Raw genomic sequence first — 10488 nt, 5'->3', positions numbered from 1 at the left:
CCATGATGTCCAGAGACATCATGTAGTCCCTTCTTCCAGGTTCGCAATCACTGCTCTGAGTGACTCAATCTTGAATTTGAACCTCCGTATGTAAGTGTTCAAGATTTTAGATTTAGAATCGGTCTCACCGAGCCGTCCGGCTTCGGTACCACAACAGTGTGGAATAATACCCCATTCCCTGTTGCAGGAGGGGTACCTTGATTATCACCTGCTGGGAATACAGCTTGTGAATGGCTTCCAAAACTGCCTCCCTGTCAGAAGGAGACATCGGTAAAGCCGACTTTAGGAAACGGCGAGGGGGGGACGTCTCGAATTCCAATTTGTACCCCTGAGATATCACCTGAAGGAACCAGGGGTCTACTTGCGAGTGAGTCCACTGCGCGCTGAAATTCATTGAAACGGGCCCCCACCGTGCCTGATTCTGCTTGTAAAGCCCCAGCGTCATACTGAGGGCTTGGCAGAGGCGGGAGAGGGCTTCTGTTCCTGGGAACTGGCTGATTTCTGCAGCCTTTTTCCTCTCCCTCTGTCACGGGGCAGAAATGAGGAACCTTTTGCCCGCTTGCCCACGAAAAGACTGCGCCTGATAATACGGCGTCTTCTTATGTTGAGAGGCGACCTGAGGTACAAACGTGGATTTCCCAGCTGTTGCCGTGGCCACCAGGTCTGAAAGACCGACCCCAAATAACTCCTCCCCTTAATAAGGCAATACTTCCAAATGCCGTTTGGAATCCGCATCACCTGACCACTGTCGTGTCCATAACCCTCTACTGGCAGAAATGGACAACGCACTTAGACTTGATGCCAGTCAGCAAATATTCCGCTGTGCATCACGCATATATAGAAATGCATCTTTTAAATGCTCTATAGGCAATAATATACTGTCCCTATCTAGGGTATCAATATTTTCAGTCAGGGAATCCGACCACGCCAACCCAGCACTGCACATCCAGGCTGAGGCGATTGCTGGTCGCAGTATAACACCAGTATGTGTGTAAATACATTTTAGGATACCCTCCTGCTTTTTATCAGCAGGATCCTTAAGGGCGGCCATCTCAGGAGAGGGTAGAGCCCTTGTTCTTACAAGCGTGTGAGCGCTTTATCCACCCTAGGGGGTGTTTCCCAACGCACCCTAACCTCTGGCGGGAAAGGATATAATGCCAATAACATTTTAGAAATTATCAGTTGTTATCGGGGGAAACCCACGCATCATCACACACCTCATTTAATTTCTCAGATTCAGGAAAACTACAGGTAGTTTTTCCTCACCGAACATAATACCCCTTTTTGGTGGTACTCGTATTATCAGAAATTAGAGCCCCTGACGGCCTATGAGACGTCTGGACATGCACAAGCTGAGTAGCCGGCTGTCTCTTGTCAACCACTGTCTTTTATACAGAGCTGACACTGTCACGTAATTCCTTCCAACAGTTCATCCACTCAGGTGTCGACCCCCTAGGGGGTGACATCACTATTACAGGCAATCTGCTCCGTCTCCACATCATTTTTCTCCTCATACATGTCGACACAAACGTACCGACACACAGCACACACACAGGGAATGCTCTGATAGAGGACAGGACCCCACTAGCCCTTTGGGGAGACAGAGGGAGAGTTTGCCAGCACACACCAGAGCGCTATATATATACAGGGATAACCTTATATAAGTGTTTTTCCCTTTATAGCTGCTGTATTGTTTATACTGCGCCTAATTAGTGCCCCCCTCTCTTTTTTAACCCTTTCTGTAGTGTAGTGACTGCAGGGGAGAGCCAGGGAGCTTCCCTCCAACGGAGCTGTGAGGGAAAATGGCGCCAGTGTGCCTTCTCGGCGGCCTTATCTCCCGTTTTTCTGTGTATTCTGGCAGGGGTTAAATTCATCCATATAGCCCAGGAGCTATATGTGATGCATTTTTTGCCATCCAAGGTGTTTTTATTGCGTCTCAGGGCGCCCCCCCCCCCCAGCGCCCTGCACCCTCAGTGACCGGAGTGTGAAGTGTGCTGAGAGCAATGGCGCACAGCTGCAGTGCTGTGCGCTACCTTGTTGAAGACAGGACGTCTTCTGCCGCCGATTTTCCGGACCTCTTCTGTCTTCTGGCTCTGTAAGGGGGCCGGCGGCGCGGCTCTGGGACCTATCCATGGCTGGGCCTGTGATCAGTCCCTCTGGAGCTAATGTCCAGTAGCCTAAGAAGCCCAATCCACTCTGCACGCAGGTGAGTTCGCTTCTTCTCCCCTTAGTCCCTCGATGCAGTGAGCCTGTTGCCAGCAGGTCTCACTGAACATAAAAAACCTAAAACTAAACTTTTCACTAAGCAGCTCAGGAGAGCCACCTAGTGTGCACCCTTCTCGTTCGGGCACAAAAATCTAACTGAGGCTTGGAGGAGGGTCATAGGGGGAGGAGCCAGTGCACACCAGGTAGTTCTAAAGCTTTACTTTTGTGCCCAGTCTCCTGCGGAGCCGCTATTCCCCATGGTCCTTACGGAGTCCCCAGCATCCACTTAGGACGTTAGAGAAAATTATACTCACCTGCCAGCGTCCAGAGAAATCCACGTCCAGAGTATAATCCAGGAACTTGGCAAAATAAAAAAACGCAAAAACCCGACCAACGGACTGAAAGGAGTCCCATGTTGACACATGGGACCCCTTTCCCCGAATGCAGAGACCTCTCCGTGACAGCTGTCACTGAAAGGTCTCTTCAGCCAATCAGCGAGTGCAACGTCCTTGCACTCCGCTGATTGGCACTTTGCACGTCTGAGCAGACAGCGCATCGCACAGCTCCCTCCATTATATTCAATGGTGGGAACTTTGCGCCTAGCGGTGAGGTCACCCGCGGTCAGCCGCTGACCACGGGTAACCCCCCCGCTGACCGCAAAGTTCCCATCATTGAAAGTAATGGAGGGAGCTGTGCGATGCGCTGTCACAGCACAGACATCGCACAGCCAATCAGGTGAGCGCCACGTAGTGGCGCTTCCTGATTGGCTGAAGGGACCTCAGTGATAGGAGTCACTTGGGGTCCCTGCACATTCGGGGAAAAGGGTCTCATGTGTCAACATGGGACCCCTTTCAGTCCGTTGGTCGGGTTTTTGCGTATTTTTAATTTTTTTTGCCAAGTACCTGGATTATACTCTGGAGGTGGATTTATCTCTGGACGCTGGAAGGTGAGTATAATTTTTTCACAGGTACCCTCGGATCGTCGGAGACTGTGGCAGTCGATGTGTCGACATAGGTAAGTATGTGTGTCGGTAGTGTGTAATAAAGTTTTACTTCTCACGGTGTGTGTGTGCTGTTTTTATTTGGGTATTTTTTTTTCCAGTAGAACTACAGGCACCAGCGGGCCCGTTTTTCGCCCACATGCTGGTACTTGTGGTTCTCCAAGTGCCAGCTTGCGGGGAGGCTTGCTGGGACATGTAGTACTCCCGGAAAAAAATAAGCATTTACTTACCGATAATTCTATTTCTCGTAGTCCGTAGTGGATGCTGGGGACTCCGTAAGGACCATGGGGAATAGCGGCTCCGCAGGAGACTGGGCACAAATAGAAAGCTGTAGGACTACCTGGTGTGCACTGGCTCCTCCCCCTATGACCCTCCTTCAAGCCTCAGTTAGGATACTGTGCCCGGAAGAGCTGACACAATAAGGAAGGATTTTGAATCCAGGGTAAGACTCATACCAGCCACACCAATCACACTGTGCAACTCGTGATATAAAACCCAGTTAACAGCATGATAACAGAGGAGCCTCTGAATAGATTGCTCACAACAATAACCCGTTTAGTTAACAATAACTATGTACAAGTATTGCAGACAATCCGCACTTGGGATGGGCGCCCAGCATCCACTACGGACTACGAGAAATAGAATTATCGGTAAGTAAATTCTTATTTTCTCTGACGTCCTAGTGGATGCTGGGGACTCCGTAAGGACCATGGGGATTATACCAAAGCTCCCAAACGGGCGGGAGAGTGCGGATGACTCTGCAGCACCGAATGAGAAAACTCAAGGTCCTCCTCAGCCAGAGTGTCAAATTTGTAAAATTTTACAAAGGTATTTGACCCTGACCAAGTAGCAGCTCGGCAAAGTTGTAAAGCAGAGACCCCTCGGGCAGCCGCCCAGGATGAGCCCACCTTCCATGTGGAGTGGGCTTTTACAGATTTTGGCTGTGGCAGGCCTGCCACAGAATGCGCAAGCTGAATTGTAGTACAAATCCAGCGAGCAATAGTTTGCTTAGACGCAGGAGCACCCAGCTTGTTGGGTGCGTACAAGATAAACAGCGAGCCAGATTTTCTGACTCCAGCCGTCCTGGAAACATATTTTCAGGGTCCTGACAACGTCTAGCAACTTGGAGTCCTCCAAGTCCCTAGTAGCCGCAGGCACCACAATAGGCTGGTTCAGGTGAAACGCTGAAACCACCTTAGGGAGAAACTGAGGACGAGTCCTCAATTCCGCCCTGTCCGAATGGAAAATCAGATAAGGGCTTTTACAGGATAAAGCCGCCAATTCCGACATGTGCCTGGCCGAAGCCAGGGCCAACAGCATGATCACTTACCACGTGAGATATTTTAAATCCACAGATTTAAGTGGTTCAAACCAATGTGATTTTAGGAACCCCAAAACTACATTGAGATCCCAAGGCGCCACTGGAGGCACAAAAGGAGGCTGTATATGCAGCACTCCCTTGACAAACGTCTGAACTTCAGGAACTGAAGCCAGTTCTTTCTGGAAGAAAATCGACAGGGCCGAAATCTGAACCTTAATGGATCCCAATTTGAGGCCCATAGACACTCCTGTTTGCAGGAATCGACCCAGTTGAAATTCCTCCGTCGGGCCTTCCTGGCCTCGCACCACGCAACATATTTTCGCCAAATGCGGTGATAATGCTTTGCGGTTACATCCTTTCTGGCTTTTATCAAAGTAGGGATGACTTCCTCTGGAATGCCTTTTTCCTTCAGGATCCGGCGTTCAACCGCCATGCCGTCAAACGCAGCCGCGGTAAGTCTTGGAACAGACAGGGTCCTTGATGGAGCAGGTCCCTTCTTAGAGGTAGAGGCCACGGGTCCTCTGTGAGCATCTCTTGAAGTTCCGGGTACCAAGTCCTTCTTGGCCAATCCGGAGCCACGAGTATAGTTCTTACTCCTCTCCTTCTTGAGTGTCCACAGCTATCGCCTGAGGGTCCCTTGACCTGGCGCAATATCTGTCCAGTTTTTTGTTGAGACGGGACGCCATCATGTCCACCTTTGGTTTTTCCCAACGGTTTACAATCACTTGGTAGACTTCTGGGTGAAGTCCCCACTCCCTCGGGTGGAGGTCGTGTCTGCTGAGGAAGTCTGCTTCCCAGTTGTCCACTCCCGGAATGAACACTGCTGACAGTGCTATCACATGATTTTCCGCCCAGCGAAGAATCCTTGCAGCTTCTGCCATTGCCCTCCTGCTTCTTGTGCCGCCCTGTCTGTTTACGTGGGCGACTGCCGTGATGTTGTCCGACTGGATCAGCACCGGCTGACCTTGAAGCAGAGGTCTTGCTTGGCTTAGGACATTGTAAATGGCCCTTAATTCCAGGATGTTTATGTGAAGAGACGTTTCCATGCTTGACCACAAGCCCTGGAAATTTCTTCCCTGTGTGACTGCTCCCCAGCCTCTCAGGCTGGCATCCGTGGTCACCAGCACCCAATCCTGAATGCCTTAGTGCTTTTTTGCTGAGCCAAATAGGAGCGACAGAGAGGTTGAACAATGGAAAATTACATATAACATTATAACATAACGGACAACTATAAAGTTGACACATAACATAACAGACAATTAGAAAGGTGACACAACAATAGATAACAATCACCTTAACATTTGAACAAGTCGGTGAAAATGTGTTACCATAAGAACTATTGAACTTACCACAAGCCAGGTGAAACTGCTCTGGGTGGGTGTCCAGTGCCCCCTGTGGATGCAAAGAAAAGGATTTATCTGGTATCAAAATTCTGTTTTCTTTCTTAGCCACTAGGGGTCACTGGAGTACTCTTGGGACGTAACAAAGTTTCTCCCTTGGGCGGAAGAGCTGTCTGATGTGAAAGAAGATACTACCTGTGGTAGAAAAGCAGGATTTGTCCAAAGTTCCGCCCTGCCAGTAAGAAATAACAGATACGGTGGCTTGCATGACAAGGCACCCAATTGTGCAACACACCTTGCTGAAGCTAAGGCTAGGAGAAACATGGTTTTCCATGTTATAAACTTACCATTCACGAGTTGCAAGGGTTCAAAACTTGACTGCAAAAACATGCAAAACTACATTCAAGACCCATGGAGCTGTAGGTGGAATGAATGGAAGTTGAACTCTAAGGACACCTTGCAGGAAATTGTGAACTGTTGGCAAAAGAGCGAAACGCCTTTGAAAGAAAACTGACAAGACAGAGACCTGCACCATTAGTGTTGCGAAACGTAGTCCTCCATCTAACCCCGTCTGTAAAAAGAGCAAAAGATGGAATAACTTGAAAGAAGATGTCGGAAACAGCCTAGCTTCACACCAACCTATATAAGCTCGCCAAATCCTGTGATAATGAGCTGCTGAAACTTGTTGGTATAACCAACTGTGGAATGCCCTCTCATCTTGAAAGTAGTCTCAACAGCCACCCTGTAAAACGCAGCCACGCTAAATCGGGGTAAAGGAACGACCCCTGCTGTAGTAGGTCTGGACGTAGTGGGATCAGCCAGGGATCATCTGCGAGTAGACCATGGAGATCCGAGAACCACACTCTCCGAGGCCAACGAGTCGCCACTAGTATGACGGTCGTGGACTATCGTTTGATCCACTTTAGCAACCGAGGAAGCAGGAGAAATGGAAATAGATACACAAGGCTATACGGCCACGCCAAGGTGAGAGCAATCACTGCCACTGTCTTTGGATCTCTTGTTTTGGACACATATCTGTCTGATGATTGTGGCGAGAAGCCATTAGATCCACCTTTGGGTAACTCCACCGTTGGACTAACATCTGGAACACTTCTGGATGTAAGGCCCATTCTCCTGGAGGAAAATCCTGCCGACTGAGATAATCTGCTTCCCAGTTGTGCACTCCTGGAATGAAGACCGCCAACAATATCACGTGGTGATGTTCGGCCCAATTGAGGATTCGAGCAACCGCTCGCATGGCCTTGTGACTTTGAGACCAACCCCTTTTTGTTGATGTATGCGACTTCTGTCGCGTTGTCTGACTGAACCTGAACAGTCTGAAACAGGAGCAAGTGAACTGCCTGACGCAGAGCGTTGTAAATTGCCCTGAGTTCCAGGACATTGATTGACAGTAATCTTTCTCGGTCTGAACATAGACCCTGAAACTGACAATGTTGGACCACTGCTCCCCAACCTTTGAGACTTGCTTCCATCATCAGAATTATCCAATTCCAGACTCCGAACCTTTTTCCTGCACTGAGATTTTGTATGTGGAGCCACAAGAGTAGTGATACATAACGGACAATTAGAAACTTGACACGACAATAGATAACAATCACCTTCACATTTGAACAGGTCGGTGAAAATGTGTTACCATAAGAACTATTGAACTTACCACCAGCCAGGAGAAACTGCTCTGGGTGGGCGTCCAGTGCCCCCTGTGGGTGCAACGAAAAGGATTTATCTGGTAAGTATCAAAATCCCGTTTTCTTTCTAATCCACTAGGGGTCACTGGAGTACTCTTGGGACCTACCAAAGTTTCCCCCTTGGGCGGAAGAGCTGTTTGGTACCAGTAACACTACACGGCCAAAGCTAGAAGCTGATGCCGCAGAATTATCAAACTTGTAAAAGCGCACAAACGTGTGCACTGATGGCCATGTAACTGCACGGCAAGGTTGCGTCGTAGAAGCTCTAAGGCCTGCTGCCCATGACGTTCCCATCGACTAGCTTGAAAGTGTACCTGACGAATGGTCAGGTTAATCTATCTGGCCAAGGTCTGTTTGGAAGCTGGCCAACCTATATTGACTGCATCATAGAGAACAAACAAAGTATCGTTATATGTACAGTTGATGTTCGGGCTACATAAACACGGAGTGCGCGTACCACATCCAAAGTAGCTGGAGTACCCGAATCTTCGGGAAAACAGGAATTACGATTGGTTGATATGAAAGAAGATACTACCCGTTTTAGAAAAGCGTGATTTGTCCAAAGTTCCGCTCTGTCAGTATGAAATACCAGATACAGTGGCTTGTATGACAAGGCACCCAATTGTGCAACACGCCTTGCCGAAGCTAAGGCTAAGAGAAATACTGTTTTCCAAGTTATACTACAGCAGGGGTCGTTCCTTTACCCTGATTTAGCGCGACTGCGGTTTACGGGGTGGCTGTTGAGACCACTTTCAAGATGAGAGGGCATTCCACAGTTGGTTATACCAACCATGTTACGTGTTAGGAAGCCAGTTTCAGCAGCTCATTATCACAGGATTACTGTCAATCAGTGTCCTGGAACTCAGGGCAATTTACAACACTCTGCGTCAGGCAGTTCACTTGCTCCTGTTTCAGACTGTTCAGGTTCAGTCGGACAACGCAACAGAAGTTGCATACATCAACAAAAAGGGGATGGACTCAAAGTCACATGGCCATGCGAGAGGTTGCTTGAATCCTCAATTGGGCCGAACATCACCACATGATATTGTCCTGGAGACAAGCGCACCATCTGATGAATTTGTAGATGAGAGCTGGATCACTATGCGAGAAGATCCAGCTGAAAAGGACCTGAGTGAAATCTTCCGAACTGGAGTGTGATGAAAGATGCTCCCATCTGTCTTACCAGTCGAATGCACAAATGCACCGAGACTGTCCGTGGTTTGAGCACTAGCAGTACTGGATGATGAATAGCATGTACTTTCTGTTGTGACAGGTAAATGCATTGATCCACCGTAATCAGAATCATTCCTAAAACTGAATTCTTTGACAATCCAACCGTACTGAACTAGTACACTGTACAACAGTAAGGCATGTTAAAGAATTTGTTGAGACGAAGCCTTGATGAGAAGGTCATTTAAGTATGGAACGATTATCACTCCCAGGGATCTGAGATGAACTATCATCACAGACATCACCTTTGAGGCGCTTGTCGTACTGCAAACTTAAGTACGCCAGATGCGGATGTGGTGGCCAAATTGGAATGTGTAAGTACGTATCCTTGAGATCCCGCAAAATCATGAATTGCTGTGGTTCTAAACCTGCAATCACTGACCGTAGGGATTCCACCTTGAATGTGTAGTAAGTGACGTACCGATTGAACCCCTTTAGGTTCCATATCTGTGTGACTGAGCCATCCGGCTTTGGTACTACAAAAAGATTGGAATAAAACCCTTGACCTTGTTGGTGTACTGGAACCTGAACCAAAACTGCTGAATGTACGAGAGACTGAACAGCGGTCTGCAGACCTGCTCACTTGTCTGCTGACACAGGCAGACCTGTCTTGAAAAACTGCATCGGTGATAGACAGTCAAACTCATTGAAACCTCTTAAAACAAAACTGCGGATCCCCCCATCTGTGATGTCTGAAACTACGCGAAGGGAAACTTCTGAAGGTGTGCTCCCACAACTGAAGAGCCGAGATGGGCTGGAAGCCCCTCATGCCACTGGCTTGAGTCCTGACGATGGTTAGTGGTTTGTTGAAAATCACGTCCCTCTGCATGGCGGCCTGTCAAGAACGCAACCACAGCAGCTGTTGGGCTGCAAGCCGAGAACAAACTTGTCCAACGTCCAACGAAGCCGTACCTAAATACTCAACCAATTCACAAATGTGATCGGTAAGAAATATAAGCTGGTCTGAGGAAAAACCCTGTTGTAGGCCTAACCTAAGCTGTTACACCCATGCAACTACAGCCTTGTTAACCCAAACCCCAACTCAAACAGGTGTAAGCATCACCCCTGTTGCTGTATACATGGATTTTAGCATGGCCTCCAGCTTACTCCCCGAGGGGTCTTTAAGCGTAGCTGCACCCGGGACTGGAATAGTTAATTTTAGTGAAAGTTTATAAACTGAAGACTCCACCGATGGCGATTTAGTTGACATAGCCTGTGGGAAAAGATATTTAGACAGAAATCGCTTTGTCCCAGAAAAGTGTTTAACTGGATTTAGCCATGCTTCTATTAAATGCCTAGTAAGAGATATGAATAAGAAAAACACACAGTCGCCCATAGTCTGCTAGCAATAAAACCTCATATGTTTCAGTGCAACCTAGCAGCTGGCGTACCGCTCTAATGAGATCATCATAGCTCGGGCTATTAGTGACCTCACTATCTGACTCCTGACCCAATGCTGAGATATCAGATGTGGCACTGAATCGCCAGAATGTGATTATGAGACAAACAATGACCATTCTTAGAAACTGAACTATACATGGACTTTGTAACCCAGCAAAGTTCTAGAAACATCCTGAGCCCACATTGGCTGCTCACACGGTATTATCCGTGAATCAGACTTAGCCGCCTCACGGTCTTTTCGTGCAGCGGACAACTCTGACTGCAAATCAGACATTCTCACAGTTA

Source organism: Pseudophryne corroboree (genome assembly GCF_028390025.1).
Source record: "Pseudophryne corroboree isolate aPseCor3 chromosome 3 unlocalized genomic scaffold, aPseCor3.hap2 SUPER_3_unloc_6, whole genome shotgun sequence".
Lineage (NCBI taxonomy): Eukaryota > Metazoa > Chordata > Amphibia > Anura > Myobatrachidae > Pseudophryne > Pseudophryne corroboree.
Note: the sequence above shows the minus strand (reverse complement) of the source record.